Here is an 18,773-nt window from a genome sequence, read left to right as displayed (position 1 = left end):
ACATGTGCTAGATATTTCTAGATAGTTTAGAACCTTTTGTACATTCATGAATATTCTAGTAAGCTTGGGTCCTTATAGCCATGAAGCCTCTAGATGGGCTAGAGTATTGTGGACTAATCTACAATAGACTAGTTGGGCCTAGATAATTCTAGACACTTCTAAAATCAAGTTTATAATTTTAACAGTAACCACCACTTTGTCAATGTATGGTCCTGTGTACTTTGTCTGTGATTGTGTGAATAATCTTGGCTTGTTTTTAGGAATGGAGTTGCAGATTGAATGCGAGGAAATTGAAGCATTTGTAAGACAGCCTGACGGTTCTCTATTCATTTGGTGTGAACGTTTCCAGCCGTATGAATCTCATATTCCTCACCTGCTTCAGTTTGTGGTTAGGAAAATTATTATATTCATAGTAAGAAAGAGCAATAACCTATGTTAACAGGGGTGATGGGGAACTGTGGAGCTCGTTCTACATCTCAGGTTGCTCATGTGAAAATGTTAGTCATTAATTATATCCATTTTACTTTTGCTATGTTACAAGCGTAGAACTACCCACCAGTTAACTCATTTTACATCTAATAGAAAATCTTAGTATGCGCACATGGGTCAGTACTTACAAGACTAACTGAAATCTTGTCTCAGGCGATATGCAGATAGCCTTGACAAATTGAAAAAGTTTGAGGAACACTAACTGCCGATGGATATAACGGGGACTATAAGACTGATGGTTCCAGTGATGGAAGTGACGGAAACACTGCAAGAGTAAGATTTATTCTTCTTTTCCTGTGGACACTTATTATCATATGTCATGCTGCATTAATTTTAATTTACTTACATCAGTGGAAGATTTTAAATCTGGCCAAACTATTCTGCCCAATCCGGTGGTATGGTTCTGCAACATGCAGATCCAAACCAGTGGCCTGCTGCAGCTGGTAATATGTACGGATACAATGGAGATTATGAAGCCCATGGATATGTTTCAGCTGTGACAGTGTGGTTGAAGTGAGAAGAAGATGATGGAACTGCAGGTTCAGGTGTTGATGTATGATAGTTGCAGATCAGTGTTGTTGGCGGAAGAGTTTGAGCGTCGCCTGAAAAGCTACAATGCAGTTTTAAGGCTCCAATATTGTCTGTTCTGAAATTCGCTACCTTTAGGATTTCTATATTTCTTTAATAATTTAGGATATTGTTTGTACTCTTGATGTTTATCTTATGTTTGTTCACTTTTTGTTTTTTGCTTTTTGCTTAATTTTGTAGTTCTCTGCCTATGACATATTTTCTCATGTATTTATAAGTTTTCTTATAATGTTTTATTCGTTGTGGATATTTTGCGAGGTATTGCGCTGGTGGGAAGTGAACTGCAGTGGGGTTGGCATCAGCTTGTGTACCTTCTAGATTACCAGGTAAGTACTTCACTTGTATACTTGATTGATTTCCTGTTTCTTACAATTGTACTCAGTTCTGGTGAGAGAGCTTATGGACTTTGGTTTGTTGCAGGACAAAAGATAGTGCCAACTTATGAAGCTTCATCTTACCTAGTTGCAGTTAACTAGTTAAGTATCTTTGCCTTTCCTAATTTCATATTCTATACTGCCAGAATATAGATGAATGACTAGGAGTGAAGCTCTTAAAACTCTTGACCTGCAAATTAACAAAGCAATATGAACATCTTGCTTAGCCAGGGGAAAGATCTATCCAAATAACCTTGTTAGTGCCAGTTTAGCTGGACATCTATTATTCAATCTCAAATGCTTGGCCAGGGAGTTTCATGTTCGCTGCTTCTTAAGGACTTGAATAATTACTGTCTTAACTCTACTAGAACTGAAGCTGTCTGTTTAAGGACAACCTTGGCATGGTCTGAGAAGTGGTGCTGACACATACATGTTAATGTTGATATGCAGGGCACTCTAAGAAGAGAAATATGCTTCCCGGAGAGGGATTCTCCCTATGCTTCAAGCCGAAAAGGATGAAAGGTGAAATCTACACTGTCAATCCCCTTTACCCGTCCAATCACACACCTCTATGTGAAATCAGGACTAAATCTTACCTAACTTTATATCAGATTCGCCAGCCAATGAAAAAAGTATTTAGACTAGAGGAAGAAGCGAGAATCATGACGGATGTTCCAGGATGGAAAGTCGGTGAAAGCGTTTAACACTATCCTGATGTCTGGTAAGAGGCTTGCATGTATAACTTTGTGAAAGTGGATTTTTTTTTTTTTTGTCTTGGTTTACAACTAGTGGACATAGTTCTTTCAGTTCGGATTTCTCTGTTCCTTCTTGAATTAGATTCTGAACCATGATAATATGTTACATGGAGTCAATTTTAGTTGACTGTCTTGGTCTATTGTATGGATTTTAAAGACATGATAATAAAAGTACTCATGTGTTACGGATGCTCTGGTTAGTGCATTTTGAGTTTTGTGTTATTTGTCAAGTTCCTGTAATTTAAGATACGTTTTTCTTGGTTGTATGTGAAGATGACGAAGAATTCTCCGAGGAGGATTTACTTGCTGCGTATTTTGAGTTGTGTTTTATTGCTTGTTTGCATTTTGAGTTGTGTTCTATTGCTTGTTTGCATTTACTTGTTGCGTATTTTGAGCATTATTTCTTCCAGTTTACTTGTCATAATAATGCTGCCTGTTGTATTTTGCAGGATTGCCTACATCGAGTTGCTCTATTTCATCAGAAAGGGTGGAGAACAAAGCAACTTCAAGGTTTGTAAGTTCCATGTATTCAAGTTTTGTAGGCAGTTAGTAAGTTTGTATCTGTTCCTTTAGAAATTTGTATTGGAACCTTCCATGTATTCCTTTAGAAATTTGATACTTAACAAAAAAAAAAATTGGTACTTACAGAAATTTCAGTTCTTTTGTTATATGAATCTGAGATGAATTGAATGAATGTGATATGAATGATTGAACAAATTGTTGTTGAATGTGGTTATGAATGTATTGAAAGGTGTATGCAGGGTATTGAATTTAGAATTTCGGCTTATTTACGGTAAAAAATGAACTGCCGGTCAGCCTTGACCTGGTCAAAATTGGTCAGGTCAATGTTGACTGGCAGTAATTATTTTGCTGTTACGAAAAAATTCGTAACGGCTGTAAACTGTTTCAACTTGCCACGTAGTAACGGCTCTCGCCTGTTACTAATTAGCCACGTAGTAGCGGCTCTGGTACGTTACGACCTCGTTGTTAAAAAAAAATCGTAACGAACCTGAGCTGTTACCACGAGGCAATTCGTAACGGTTAACACCTGTTACTAAGGCCGTTACAACCAAAATTCGTAACTGTAACACCCACTTTTGCAACAGAGCCGTTACAATCCGTTTTAGTAACGGCTAGCTCTGTTTCTAATCCTAGAATTTGGTGTAGTGTTTCTTAGTTTTTATATGCTATTTAATCTCCAGCAATTAAATGCATATCTTTAGAAAAGAATAATTAGTAAAGTGCATTTACTGATTATAGATTTTTCTATTGGGATTTCGGTCAATATTTGGACAGTGCATTTTCCAGGAATTATGAAAACCGGTTGTGTTTGTTGCATATCTTTGAGAATATTCGGTTTTGGAAATTCCTTGGTGTCCAAACTTCCTTGTCTATAAATATTGAATTTTGCATTTCTAGCAAACTAATCCTCAGAGTCATCAAAACTACCTAGTTGTGTTGTTACTGGTGGAGCCGCCTATTCGAAGAGGAAAGTAACCTAATTAGGCGACTCTTACGGCCCCTCAGTTTAAAGACTTCTTTGGGATTGAGAAGCTCTATTAGTACCATTGGTGGGAAACTAGATAATTGTTGTTTATTTTAGTTTTCGATTGATTTGATTGACTAACAGTTGTTGAACTTTGATTGCACCTAGTTTGTTTATGCTTGAGAATCTTCTCTTCTGATATAAGATTCACTCAAACTAGATCGAAGTTTCGACGGGGATCTTTAGACTGTTTGTAGATCTAAAGACGTCTTGGGATAATCCAACGTTAACAGACTCCGTTTTGTGTGTGATTGATCACAAGAGATTCAAGTTGATTGTGTGCAGGTGCTGATTGAATATTAAAGAAGATTTGAAGACAAGAAGACTTTTTGGGTTCATAATCTTTGGTGTGCACAATACTTGTTTCGGCTGGAAAGGTATCCAACTATAATCGGTTTATCTTTGTGATAGGTTGGATTGATTAGTTGAGTAGATCGACATCAATACACTTCTTTGTGATTAATAGTATTGATTGCATAGTCTAACAATTACTTCACTAGTTGTTGAGAGATTGATCTAAGGACCCGACAAAGGAGTTTATTGGTTAAACGGAAGATCCTTTGTCAGACTCATATCACGTTATTTGAAAAGAGTTGTTACTGAACAGATTTGTTGTTCCTTTACTGTTTGGAATACGAACCAAAGAAATTGTTCCAAGTGCGTGACTTATTAACAAGTTGGAGGCGCAGTGATACTGAGGAAACTAGGTGAACTATAGGTTTAGTTGCTTGGTTTCAACTATACGAAGTTGGTTTGATTTTGTATAGCGGATTAATTATGAGAGTATTCAATTCTGGACTAGGTCCCGGGATTTTTCTGCATTTGCGGTTTCCTCGTTAACAAAATCTTGCTGTGTCTTTTACTTTTCTATTTTCGCAATTATAATTGTTTTTATTATAATTATAAGTAAAATACACAAACCTTAATTCCTATTTTACTTGATAGACAATCCCTAGAGTTTGGTTAAGTCCGAACCTATTATCAAGTAAACATACTTCGTTGTTGTATTGTCTCGATCTCGTATCCATAGACGATCACACGAAGTGTGAACCTGTAAAGACCCTCGAGCTCGTCAACGAAATTAGACCGGTCAAAGGACGATGAAGAGACGATTTACCACTAATGACTCGATTAATTAATATAGATTCAATAAGTAAAAATTAATCTAACAACGATCTAGATCCGAAAATAGTACCGTTGAATAGATCTCGGAAAGTTATGCGAGATAGACTACTCGAACATGTCATTCGGTTACCGGATGAAGAAGATATCAGCGGATGATTATGAAGGGCAGAATAATTATTTTGTAGTTAACCGACCTGGCTACCCTTAACATTTGGGTGGGTGCCTTTATCATGATTCGTTGGCCTTATCACCAAAACGTGTCTGAGAGAAGACTTTCACTTTCTCTTTTCTTCTTCTTTCCTCTTCTTTTCTGCTTCCCCTCTTTCTCTTCTCTTTTCTTCTTCTGTTCTTCTCCTCTGGCGATTTTGTCAGTTTCAGAGGCTGTGAGGTCACGAGAAATAGACAAGTTATCATGATCTGAGTGAGGTGGTGATGATATTGGAATTAATTTTGTTTCAGAAGAGGAAATGGATAATAAGATTTGGAGATTAGGGTTTCTGCGAGATGAAGTTATGGGGGAATTGAGTAACTAAAAGAGGATTTGAATAGTTGGTGATGAAGAACAAAGGGGGTTGGTATTTAATTATAATTATGAAGTTGATTCAGTGTTGAGTTGAAGAGTTAGGGTTTCGTTAAAAATTCAGGGAAACAATTGAAAGGTGAAACCGATGTTCTAAGAGGTTGATTCGAGTTGGGTAATGAGTGAATTGAGGATTTGTAGTGATATTATAGATGAAGATAAGTTTTAGAGGATGAAATCGAATGATGGTGATTGAATTTAGGGTTCTTGACAGAACAGATTTTTGAGGTTCATGGGTTTGGATTGCTGATGGAAGAGATGAGACTAATAGTGTGTAACTAGACGAAGAAGAAGACTTATGTGTTTGTTTTTGAGGTAATATCTTCTTACTTGATTTAAGGTTGTTATATTTGTTTAAGCATGGATGTAATTGATGTCTGTGAAATTTGGATATTGAACTGTGATTTGAAGATTAATGTTGAGTTAATTAAACTGAAGTAAGAAGTTTTAATGGACGAATTGAGAGTCTTAAAGTTGCAGTGGCAGTTTAGCAGTGTTGTAGTTTGAGATGATGGTTGTTTGTGTGAGAGATTGCAGGTGTTGTAAATAGAGTTGGAGGTGCAAGAGAGTTGTTTGTGTAGTTGCGGGTTAAAACTCTAATGGTAGTGGTGATATGTGGTTGAGATTATGGACTGAGTTAGAATGAATGCAGGGAATGGTTGAAGTTCTTTATATGAAGTTGTAATTGCAGTTTGGATGAATGAGCTAAGTGGATGTGAGATTGAATTCAGTGATGATATGAGGTTTAGTTTTATATTCTTTGTGAAATTAAGTTAACTTGAGTATGGAAATAGGAACTGGTGATTGTGTGATTGTGGTGGAAGTGACAACATTCCATAAAACTGGTGGTGTTAGGTGAAGATAGAACTGTAGGTGGTGAAAGATTTAGACAGAAGGACAAGGCTTTAGAATTGGAGATAATTGGCATTGCAACTAGTACTGGAACTGCTTAGTGTTGCAGAGCCATAGTAGTATGGTTGAAGTTACAGGGGATATGAGTGATCTGCTGAAGTTGTGGAGTGAAGCTTGTGGTTGTAATGAATCTGAGTTGGGTTGCCTGAAGTGATAGTGATGTTGTTGTTCATAGTGTAATGGTTATGTATCGAGGATTTGTAGATGAAACTGAAATCTTGAGGTATGATGTGTGAGTTGCAGTTAAGGTTAAGATGAGTGGATTGAATTGGTGTTAGATGTTGTTAGTGTTTGTTGTAAAAGCTTGGAACTGCAATTGTAGGTAAAGCTTAGATCACAATTGTATATCGAATTGTATAATTCTTTTTGAATGAATTATTTCTGTAGTAGAATTAGGTTGTTAGTCAGCCCAGACAGCTTTGCTGACTCAGTGTATCTGTTTGAGTTGAATCGGCTTGACTTAGATTCGAATCAGTGAGCCAAGACCATAGTTGACTCGGTAGACCTTGACCGATTTGATTAGTCGACCCTGGACTTGACCTTTGACTGGACGTTGATGGTTAGTTGACCCTTTAACTGTTATCGACCGTTATTTGATTCTAATGGACCAGGCCTTAGATTATGGGACAGAATAAAGGACTTGGGATTAGGACTAGTTTAATTAATCAGATTTCTTAGACATTTATGGTCTGAATTAGCATTGGTTTCTTCTACAAAGTTGTAGATACTCATAAGACTTAGCTACAGGACTATAATTACAACCTAATTGAATTAGTAAATTTTAGATATGCTAAAGATAGATAATAATAAAAAGGTGTAGAACCATAAATGGGCTTAGAACCATTAGATAAACTTGTATGATTCTTGTGTGAGCCTTTTGGCTAGATTCTTAGACTTCTTGTGTGATTAACAGTTAGTCTTTATTAACAGCGATCGATTCAAATGATGAACCAGTGGATCGTGGATCTCGACGTAGGCGTGGCTTGTCATCAAAAGAGGTGGGAATTTATATTTAACTCTTTAGTGATTATTGTGGTTTTCTTTTACCAAAGTTTATGTTTAACAAATTCATGCATTGTCTGATTCTGAATTCCATGCATTGTTTTATTTTAAGTTCTGAAAGTATTGTTGATTTCGGTTAATCTTTCCATGGTTTGGAAAGGAATTGCAATGCTTTGTTTGTCTTCATGAATTGTTTGGGAAATAAGAATTTTCATTTGATTGTTTGGAAATGATAATTTCCATCTGTGATATATAGGGTATTGCTCCTTCATTTATTAGTGCAGGACGAGTCACCATATTATTATCTAGGTGCGGGACGAGTCACCATATTATTATCTAGGTGCGGGACGAGTCACCATATTATACATTGTTTAGAAGGAGTTAATTCCATATATATGATTGTTTGCCTCTATGAATTGGTTGTGTTTTTAATGTTAGGGAAAACATGAATTTTTTTCAAATCATTTCCAATGATTACTCGAAAGTTAAATGTTATTTCTACTGGGCACCCCTTTTAGGGATGATGTGCTCACCCATTCCCACTTTCAGTTTCAGAGACAGATCAGAGTTGCGCAGCGGAAGCTTCGAGGAGTTGAGTTCGTTAGTTGGTTAACTTTTTCCATGTTTATTATGTTGTATATTTTATTTGTAAACCAAATGACTATTGTATATGTATCATTTGAGAGGAGTTCTTGTATATATATATATTTCAGAGCGGGGCTAGTTTTAGGTTAAGTTTTGTAGCAGATATCTTAATTGAATGTTTAAGTATTTGAATTAGATTCATAGTGCCTCTTTATTTAGTTAATCTCTTGGATTAGTTAGCTGCTAGCTTTGGGGGCGCTACATAACCGATTAGTTGTGTTATCTCGACTCAGTATGTTAAAACATTGCTCGGTCGAACTCGCATGCGTTTCTATCTCAAGCATGTTTGTCAATGTTAGTGATCAAAACTATAAGTCTTGATTTCTAGTCTATTATAGCTAAGTCTCGGACTAGGATAGAAAGTGTAGTTGAGCTCAAGGACTTCACGGCGGTTCATCATAAAAGTAGAAGAACTACTCAAGGAACCGGTGGCACTTCTCGAAAAAAAAGGTATGTGAAGACTTGAACTTATCTGTCACTCAAAAGTCTATCTACTTTATCTCCTACTTCTTGAGACAAAAAGTCGTATGCTATATATATATAGACTTAGATTATACACATTTGGTATTTCGAGCCGAGAATACCTCGCCTTTCTATACCTCGAAATATGTGTTGGTAAGCTTTTCTCTTCGACCAAGTTTATCTTTACCTAGTGACGAAAGTCATGATATGTTTCAATCACTTTGAAAATTGCTTTGACGAGAAATGGTGTAGCAACTATATAACGTCCTCTAAGAATGTTTCAATGATTGAAATGAGAGTTTAGATTACATAACCAATGATGGACATAAGCATTGTTGTGGAAACACATTTATGTATAAGTCCTATTCCTTGAACCAAAGTTTGCGAACTTTGTTGATCAAGAGAAACCGGAAGAATGGCTTGTTGCCAAGTCCGCGAACTCAGTTCGCGAACGGTCGAATTTCTCATCCCGAGAAATTCTGCTGGAGTTGACAAACTAGTTGCGTTAGTACCAGTCCGCGAACCCAATCCGCGAACCGGCGGAAGGTCTCTTGCCGAGATTTTCTGCTGAAGTTTGTAAACTATGCCGGTTTCTTAAGTCCGCGAACCTAGTGTGCGAACTTAAGAAGGTTATATATCTGAAGATGATTTCTGAACTTAAACTTTAAAAAGATTAAGGAATGCAGTTTGCAAACCGTGGCTATAAAAGTTCATGAACCGATTCAAGTGAATCAAATCATCTTTGCTTCAATTGTGTCTTGTGTAGTTACATAAGATTTCCTTGCAATTGAACAACTCTCTAACTAGTTCATTTTAGTCATTTGAACTAGTTATGGTGAAGAAGAACATGGTTGATATGAAATGCTCATATGGCTAACCTTTTGGTTAACTATTGTTGAACCAACAATGTACACGTTTGGGTACGGTTAACAAACCTAGAAGCGTGCAGTTCATTTGTGTATAACAAGCTAAGTTTTCGATCTAACGCTTGAGAAATATTAGCTTGAATCTAAATCAGGTTTTCATCTAACGGTGAATATTGATTGCTTTGTTACCAAGGTAAAACCCTGATTTGAAAGACTATATAAAGGAGACATATAGTATTGTGCAAAACCAATCCCCACACCTTATGTGTGATACTAGTTTGCGTACTAGAGTCGGTTCTCCTTTAACCTTTGGTTTTCTTCTTCTAAAACCAGGTTAACGACTTAAATACTTCATTGGGATTGTGAAGCCAGACCGATACTACTTTTATCGTAGTTGTATGATCGGATCTTGCATCTTCTATCGCACGAGTACAATCAGATTGATTGGCTTGAGATTTGATATCTCTGATAGGCAAGATATAAAAAGTAATCACAAACAACTTCGTCTCATTGTTTGTGATTCTACAACATCTTGTATCGCTACCATACGTTTAAGATTGTTGTGAGGTGATTGATTAATCTAGGTTGTTCTTCGGGAATATAAGACCGGATTATTAATTGGTTCCTGTTCATCTTGATTATTATCAAAAGACGGAACAAAAACTTTAGGGTTTTTCTGTGGGAGACAGAATGATCCTTTGGTAGACTTGTCTGTATGAGACAAATTTGTTTATTGTCAAAGCCTGCGATTTTGGGTCGTAGCAACTCTTAGTTGTTGGTGAGATCAGTTAAGGGAATCAAGTGCGCAGTATCCTGCTGGGATCAGAGGCGTAGGGAGTACAACTTTACCTTGGATCAGTGTGAGACTGATTGGGGTTCAACTACAGTCCAGCCCGAAGTTAGCTTGGAGTAGGCTAGTGTCTGTAGCGGCTTAATACAGTGTGTATTCAATCTGGACTAGGTCCCGGGGTTTTTCTGCATTTGCGGTTTCCTCGTTAACAAAATTTCTGGTGACTGTGTTATTTCAATTTCCGCATTATATTATTTTATCTTTATAATTGAAATAATACAGGTTGTGCGTTAGATCAATCAATTGGAGAATACGACCTAATGGTTGTTGATTGATATTGATTGACACTTGGATATTGGTCTTTGGTACCATCCAAGTTATTCCTTGTATTTGATTAGTACTCGCAGTTTCTGTTTGAGGAAATCAAATCAAGAGAGAGATATAAACTCGTTGATATACTTTTAATTGATTGAGTCTTGTTGATTCTCTTAAAAGTATATTCGAGTTTGTCCATACAGATTGCTAAGCGAAATATTGGGTGGTGTTGTTAGGACCCCGCTTTTTTAATTGGTATCAGAGCAGACAAACACGTTTAAGACCTTACAAGTCTGTGTTTGTAGCGATCTGACTCTATGGACATAGGTGCTATCTCTATTAACGTACCACCAGTCTTCGATGGCTCTAATTACTTATGGTGGAAAATTGATATGCGAGCTTTTCTTCAAGCACGTGATTTTCAATCATGGGTATATGTTGTTAATGGCTATGATGCTCCCGTTGTGGTAGTTATAGATGTAAACATTCCCAAACCTATTGGTGAATACACCCCTGCTGATATAAATGTTGCAAAGCAAAATTCCGACGGTTTGAATGCTATCATACATGCCATTACCCCAAATCTTCACCACCATGTGTCTAATTGCACTTGGTCTAAAGATGCTTGGGATATCTTAGAAACCGTATTCGAAGGTAACTCCAATGAAAAGGAAGCTAGGCTTCAAAACCTTAATTCTGATTGGGAGAACCTTCGTATGGCAGATGAAGATACATTTTATGAGTTTAATCACAAAGTGTCTGAGATTTTTAATGCATCGTTTGCATTGGGTAAGACTATTCCTGAAAAGGACATTGTGATGAAAATTCTCAGATCACTGCCATCTAGATACGGGTCTAAGAAGCATGCCATCGTTGAGGGAAATAACCTTGATAATCTTTCCAGAAATACATTGGTTGGAAATCTAAAGATCTTTGATCATGATCATACATCCAAAATCGGAAAGGATGTTACCTTTAAAGCACAGAGGAACACTAAATTACTTGGTAAAAGTAAAAGTGTTTATGTCTCTGAGGAAGATAAGTACGAGGATGATTTTTCGGATGAAGATCTTGACAAATCAGTCTCATTGATCACAAGACATTTTAGGGATCTTGTATTGAAGAGAAGTAAACGGTTTTCAAGAGACAAACTTAGGTCGTCAGATAAACCTCACAATCGCGTCCCTCCTAAAAACAGGGATGCTGACGAGGTTGATGACGAGGATATGCCACAGTGCTTTAAGTGTAAAGGTTTTGGACATTTTGCAAACGAGTGTCCAAATCATAGAAAAGACAATGGAAACAAAGGTCATGCTGTAACACTTGATGAGATGTATGAGATCTATGATTCTGATGAAGACAGGAAATCAAGTGTCGGTATTCTATGTGAAAACATTGATTTTGATAATTGTAGCAATACATATATCAACCTTGATGGTTTCGGTGAAGAGGAGAATCCAATCAAGCTGGAAGAATCAATTGACCCATCATTTGGAAACGCTGGTTTTAATGTTTCAGAATCCACTATGTGTCTAGCTGCGTTCACACCACAGATGCCTGAATACTATACAAGTTTGACGTGCTCGTTTTGTTCTCAGAAGGGTCATGAACTATCAAGATGTTACAAGTACAAGCATCAAGTGAGGCACTCCAACAAACTTCAACGAAGAGCAAATCGATTGGCAATGAAGCTTAAACTTGCCCAGAAGACTGTTGAGGTATGTAGGGTTTTATCTTCGACTAAGAAGTTGGTTTCCAAAGACAAAATTAGACCATTAGAGCAAAAGGTATGGTCAAATCGTTTTGATAGACAGAAGTCAGAGGATTCCTCTCAAGAGGAAAATGGTGGACAAATTGTTTTTCACCACATCACAAATCAATTGTGTTGTTTGGTAAATCTTGTCTCATGTGCCTGATCAAAAGAGATGAGATTGTGTACTGCTCAGGCTTCAGAAAAAGTTTTTTTCTTAGGTTTGTGTTTCTTGTCTATCAAATAAAGTAAAGGGTTATTATCGACAATTCTACTCTTTATAGGGTTTAGAATTGGGCGTCCACGAACCTGTGTAAAAGGTTGCGAACCCTACATTCCTTTTTCCTCTCTGATATCCTTTATATCTTAAGACTGTTTGTTGTGATTGTGAATTCCACTCACAAAAACCAGTTGTTTATAACTGTTCTCCAAGCATCATGTCTTTGGATGGAAAAGATGTCAACATGATTGTTAAGCCATCAATCAAGGAAAAATAGAAATCTCGAGTAACTCCTTCCCTGAAAAGAAAAAGGAGAAATACAAGAAAGCCAAGGGATGTTCCTTCTAACTCTCAGAAGTTTTCCGATGTTCTTGATGAGTTGAAGGAACTAAGAAAGGAGATTAGTGAAATAAAGGCTTGTGTTTTAAGATCTTTGGAAATTCAGAAAGCCCTGGTTCGACATCATCTTCCAAGACGGTTTGTTGGTATTGACTCCTTCCTCCACGAACCTTATATTCCAACGGCTGTTGACGACAAGGAGTTCGGGAATGATAAAGAATTTCTCAAAGACATTGTTACCTCGTATGTCTTCTTTTTGGTTTAGTTGGAAGAATAACTAGTGATTGAATAACAATGATTGTGACTACACATAGCTATTATTTTTCATCTTCTTGTATTATTTTTTAGGTTTATTGGTTTTAAATTCTAAAAATATTTGGAGGATGATGTTTTTGCAGTATTAATCTTTATGATTTGTGATATTGCAACTTTTTATGGGATATGTATGTTTGCGTCCGTGAACTTGAAGGTCCCATACTTTGTCAAAAGTAAAGTCGTTCGTGTTCAGTATTCACGTACTGGTAAAAGGATGAATGGACTTTTGAAAAATACAAAAGTTAAGCCTATATTATCAATTATGTTGATGGAAGATAGGTTAAAATCTTTTGTTTTCAAGGATATGTCTATTATTGTTTTTATGCAAATAATGATTCAAGATAGAATGAATCCTTGTGTATTCCGCAGTATTGATCATCCCTGATCCATATTCGTATGTATTACTGTGAGGCTTCGTAACGTGTCTTATGTTGAGCACGATACAACCAAGTTGATTATTTTTTATTAGCTTTGTTGGTTGTTCCGTAAGGTATTTTATATTGAGAATTTTGAACTAAATTAATCATCTTGTTTAGTTATTTAGTTATTGCTCCGTAAGTTTTCTTATGTCGAGCAAAACAATTGAAAATTAAATTAATTACTTTCGCAATTAGTTTGGTTGTGTATTCCAATAAGATTAATTATGGGTTCTATTGTAATTAATCTAGTTGAGTATTTTTGTGTCTCCATGAGTTTTCTTATGTTGAGCACAAACAACTGAATTGATCACTTGTTGTGTTTGATTTGATTGCATATACCGATTAAATTAGTCACGGGTTGTACTTGTGATTAATTTGATTGAGTTTTTGGATATAAAAAATCATTCTTATGGTTTTTGGTGTCCAATAAAATCCTTCTTTTCTTTCGAAATTAAGGTCGCTCTTGTTGTTCATTCGGGAATGACATCTAACGGGGGAGAGTTCTTTTGAACTTGTGCTTAATGGTCATATATTGAGGGGTTTGCGGTTGTGGAATTTTTGAGGGGTTATCTTGTATCTTTAAACTCCTTGATGAATGCTATTATCTTCGGCTATATGATTGCATCTAAATAAGATGGTGTGTGTTCTTTCTTTTTAGTCATGAAATGTCTCTTACGGAAATTTCATTATGATCCCGTTCTTGTACCTTTGCCAATTTTATTGACAAAAAGGGGGAGAATTAATATGTAGTTCACACTACAAATACATATGGTCTTCGGGTCATTATGTAAGGCGGAGTGGTTTCCATGTGAGATGGAGTATTGACTAAGGGGGAGTGATACATATCACCATAGTATTATTGTTAAAGTTGTGGTACAATTGAACTTTGACGCTGTGTAATAATACTATGACACTATATAACAATGATCGAGACCGATGCTTTCTCATTATTATAGCTACGGATCTTCAATTGCGGTGATGCTAAACTTACAAACTTTGGGATCATTGAAGTATTTCGAAGTGACGAATATTTCGAGGAATGTTGAAGATTAGACATGTGGAATATGAGCTACTTAAGTTTCTTTATCTTTTTTGTATTCCATATGTATTCATAGTTTTGTCCCAAAAATTGACAAAGGGGGAGATTGTTAGAGCATTGCTCGGTCGAACTCGCATGCGTTGCTATCTCAAGCATGTTTGTCAATGTTAGTGATCAAAACTATAAGTCTTGATTTCTAGTCTATTATAGATAAGTCTCGGACTAGGATCGAAAGTGTAGTTGAGCTCAAGGACTTCATGGCGATTCATCATACAAGTAGAAGAACTACTCAAGGAAACGGTGGAACTTCTCGACAAAAAGGTATGCGAAGACTTGAACTTATCTGTCACTCAAAAGTCTATCTACCCTATTTCCTACTTCTTGAGACAAAAAGTCGTATGCTATATATATAGACTTAGATTATACGCATTTGGTATTTCGAGCCGAGTATACCTCGCCTTTCTATATCTCGAAATATGTGTTGGTAAGATTTTCGCTTCGACCAAGTTTATCTTTACCTAGTGACGAAAGTCATGATATGTTTCAATCACTTTGAAATTTGCTTTGATGAGAAATGGTGTAACAACTGTATAACGTCCTCTAAGAATGTTTCAATGATTGAAATGAGAGTTTAGATTACATAACCAATGATGAACATGAGCATTGTTGTGGAAACACATTTATGTATAAGTCTTATTCCTTGAACCAAAGTTTGCGAACTTTGTTGATCAAGAGAAACCGGAAGAATGGCTTGTTGCCAAGTCCGCGAACTCAGTCCGCGAACTCCCGAACTTCTCATCCCGAGAAATTCTGCTGGAGTTGACAAACTAGTTGCGTGAGTACCAGTCCGCGAACCCATTCTGCGAACCGACGGAAGGTCTCTTGCCGAGATTTTCTGCTGAAGTTTGTAAACTCTGCCGGTTGCTTAAGTCCGCGAACCTAGTGTGCGAACTTAAGAAGGTTATATATCTAAAGATGATTTCTGAACTTAAACTTTAAAAATACTAAGGAATGTAGTTTGCAAACCGTGGCTATAAAAGTTCATAAACCGATTCAAGTGAATCAAATCATCTTTGCTTCAATTGTGTCTTGTGTAGTTACATAAGATTTCCTTGCAATTGAACAACTCTCTAACTAGTTCATTTGAGTCATTTGAACTAGTTATGGTGAAGAAGAACATGGTTGATATGAAATGCTCATATGGATAACCTTTCGGTTAACTATTGTTGAACCAACAATGTACACGTTTGGGTACGGTTAACATACCTAGAAGCGTGCAGTTCATTTGTGTATAACAAGCTAAGTTTTCGATCTAACGGTTGAGAAATATTAGCTTGAATCTAAATCAGGTTTTTATCTAACGGTGAATATTGATTGCTTTGTTACCAAGGCAAAACCATGATTTGAAAGACTATATAAAGGAGACATCTAGTATTGTGCAAAACTAATCCCCAGACCTTACGTGTGATACTAGTTTGCTTACTAGAGTCGGTTCTCCTTTAACCTTTGGTTTTCTTCTTCTAAAACCAGGTTAACGACTTAAAGACTTCATTAGGATTGTGAAGCCAGACCGATACTACTTTCATCATAGTTCTGTGATCTGATCTTGCATCTTCTATCGTACGAGTACAATCAGATTGATTGGCTTGAAATTTGATATCTCCGATAGGCAAGATATAAAAAGTAATCACAAACATCTTCGTCTCATTATTTGTGATTCCACAACATCTTGTTTCGCTACCATACGATTAAGATTGTTGTGAGGTGATTGATTAATATAGGTTGTTCTTCGGGAATATAAGACCGGATTATTAATTGGTTCCTGTTCACCTTGATTATTATCAAAAGACGGAACAAAAACTTTAGGGTTTTTCTGTGGGAGACAGATTGATTCTTTGATAGACTTGTCTGTGTGAGACAAATTTGTTTATTGTCAAAACCTGCGATTTTGGGTCGTAGCAACTCTTAGTTGTGGGTGAGATCATCTAAGGGAATCAAGTGCGCAGTATCCTGCTGGGATCAGAGGCGTAGGGAGTACAACTTTACCTTGGATCAGTGGGAGACTGATTGGGGTTCAACTACAGTCCAGTATGAAGTTAGCTTGGAGTAGGCTAGTGTCTTTAGGGGTTTAATACAGTGTGTGTTCAATCTGGACTAGGTCTTGAGGTTTTTCTGCATTTGCGGTTTCCTCGTTAACAAAATTTCTGGTGTCTGTGTTATTTCAATTTCCGCATTATATTGTTTTATCTTTATAACTGAAATAATACAGGTTGTGTGTTAGATCAATCAATTGGAGAATACGACCTAATGGTTGTTGATTGATATTGATTGACACTTGGATATTGGTCTTTGGTACCATCCAAGTTATTCCTTGTATTTGATTAGTATTCGCAGTTTCTGTTTGAGGAAATCAAATCAAGAGAGAGATATAAACTCGTTGATATACTTTTAATTGATTGAGTCTTGTTGATTCTCTTAAAAGTATATTCGAGTTTGTCCATACAGATTGCTAAGAGAAATATTGGGTGGTGTTGTTAGAACCCCGCTTTTTCAATTGGTATCAGAGCAGGAAAACACGTTTAAGACCTTACAAGTCTGTGTTTGTAGCGATTTGACTCTATGGACATAGGTGCTATCTCTATTAACGTACCACCAATCTTCGATGGCTCTAATTACTTATGGTGGAAAATTTCTACGCGAGATTTTATTCAAGCACGTGATTTTCAATCATGGGTATATGTTGTTGATGGCTCTAATGCTCCCGTTGTGGCAGTTGGAGATGTAAATGTTCCCAAACCTATTGGTGAAACACCCCTTCTAAAATAAATGTTGCAAAGCAAAATTTCGACGGTTTAAATTCTATCATACATGCCATTACCCCAAATCTTCAGCACCATGTGTCTAATTGCACTCGGTCTAAAGATGCTTGGGATATCTTAGAAACCGTATTCGAAGGTAACTCCAGTGAAAAGGAAGCTAGGCTTCAAAACCTTAATTCCAATTGGGAGAACCTTCGTATGGCAGATGAAGATACATTTGATGAGTTTAATCACAAAGTGTCTGAGATTGTTAATGCATCGTTTGCATTGGGTAAGACTATTCCTGAAAAGGACATTGTGATGAAAATTCTCAGATCGCTTCCATCTAGATACGGGTCTAAGAAGCATGCGATCGTTGAGGGAAATAACCATGATAATCTTTCCAGAAATACATTGGTTGGAAAGCTAAAGATCTTTGATCATGAGCATACATCCAAAATCGGAAAGGATGTTGCCTTTAAAGCACAGAGGAACACTAAATTACTTGATAAAAGTAAAAGTGTTTATGTCTATGAGGATGATAAATTTGAGGATGATTTTTCGGATGAAGATCTTGACAAATCAGTCTCATTGATCACAAGATAGTTTAGGGATCTTATATTGAAGAGAAGTAAACGGTTTTCAAGAGACAAACCTAGGTCGTCAGATAAACCTCACAATCGCGTCCCTCCTAAAAAAAGGGATGCTGACGAGGCTGATGACGAGGATATGCCACATTTCTTTAAGTGTAAAGGTTTTGGTCATTTTCCAAGCGAGTGCCCAAATCGTAGAAAATACACTGGGAACAAAGGTCTTTCTGTAACACTTGATGAGATGTCTGAGATCTATGATTCTGATGAAGACAGGAAATCAAGTGTCGGTCTTCTATGTGAAAACATTGATTTTGATAATTGTAGCAATACATATATCAACCTTGATGGTTTCGGTAAATAGGAGAATCCAATCAAGCTGGAAGAATCAATTGACCCATCCTTTGGAAACGATGGTTTTAATGTTTCAGGATCCACTATGTGTCTAGCTGCGTTCACACCATAGATGCCTGAATACTATCCAAGTTTGACGTGCTTGTTTTGTTCTCAAAAGGGTCATAAACTATCAAGATGTTACAAGTACAAGCATCAAGAGAGGCACGCCAACAAACTTCAACGAAGAGCAAAGCGATTGGCAATGAAGCTTAAACTTGCCCAGAAGACTGTTGAGGTATGTAGGATTTTATCTTCGACTAAGAAGTTGGTTTCCAAAGACAAAATTAGACCATTAGAGAAGAAGGTATGGTAAAATCGTTTTGATAGACAGAAGTCAGAGTATTCCTCACAAGAGGAAAATGGTGGACAAATTGTTGTTCACCACAGCACAAATTAATTGTGTTGTTTGGTAAATCTTGTCTCATGTGCCTGATCAAAAGAGATGAGATTGTGTACTG

The 18,773-nt window shown here is 36.7% G+C and overlaps 1 long non-coding RNA gene across 1 annotated transcript; it reads left to right on the top strand.

Moving 5' to 3' along the window:
* The first annotated feature begins 1,328 nt into the window (after window positions 1-1,328).
* Window positions 1,329-2,780, top strand: LOC113277732. Its single transcript, XR_003325109.1, has 5 exons — window positions 1,329-1,403; window positions 1,498-1,552; window positions 1,902-1,973; window positions 2,063-2,172; window positions 2,656-2,780. It is a non-coding gene; the product is annotated as an uncharacterized LOC113277732 (long non-coding RNA).
* Window positions 2,781-18,773: the final 15,993 nt, after the last annotated feature.

This window comes from Papaver somniferum, chromosome 5, assembly GCF_003573695.1.
Source record: "Papaver somniferum cultivar HN1 chromosome 5, ASM357369v1, whole genome shotgun sequence".
Taxonomy (NCBI): domain Eukaryota; kingdom Viridiplantae; phylum Streptophyta; class Magnoliopsida; order Ranunculales; family Papaveraceae; genus Papaver; species Papaver somniferum.
Note: the sequence above shows the minus strand (reverse complement) of the source record. Positions and strands in the feature narration are given on the sequence as shown.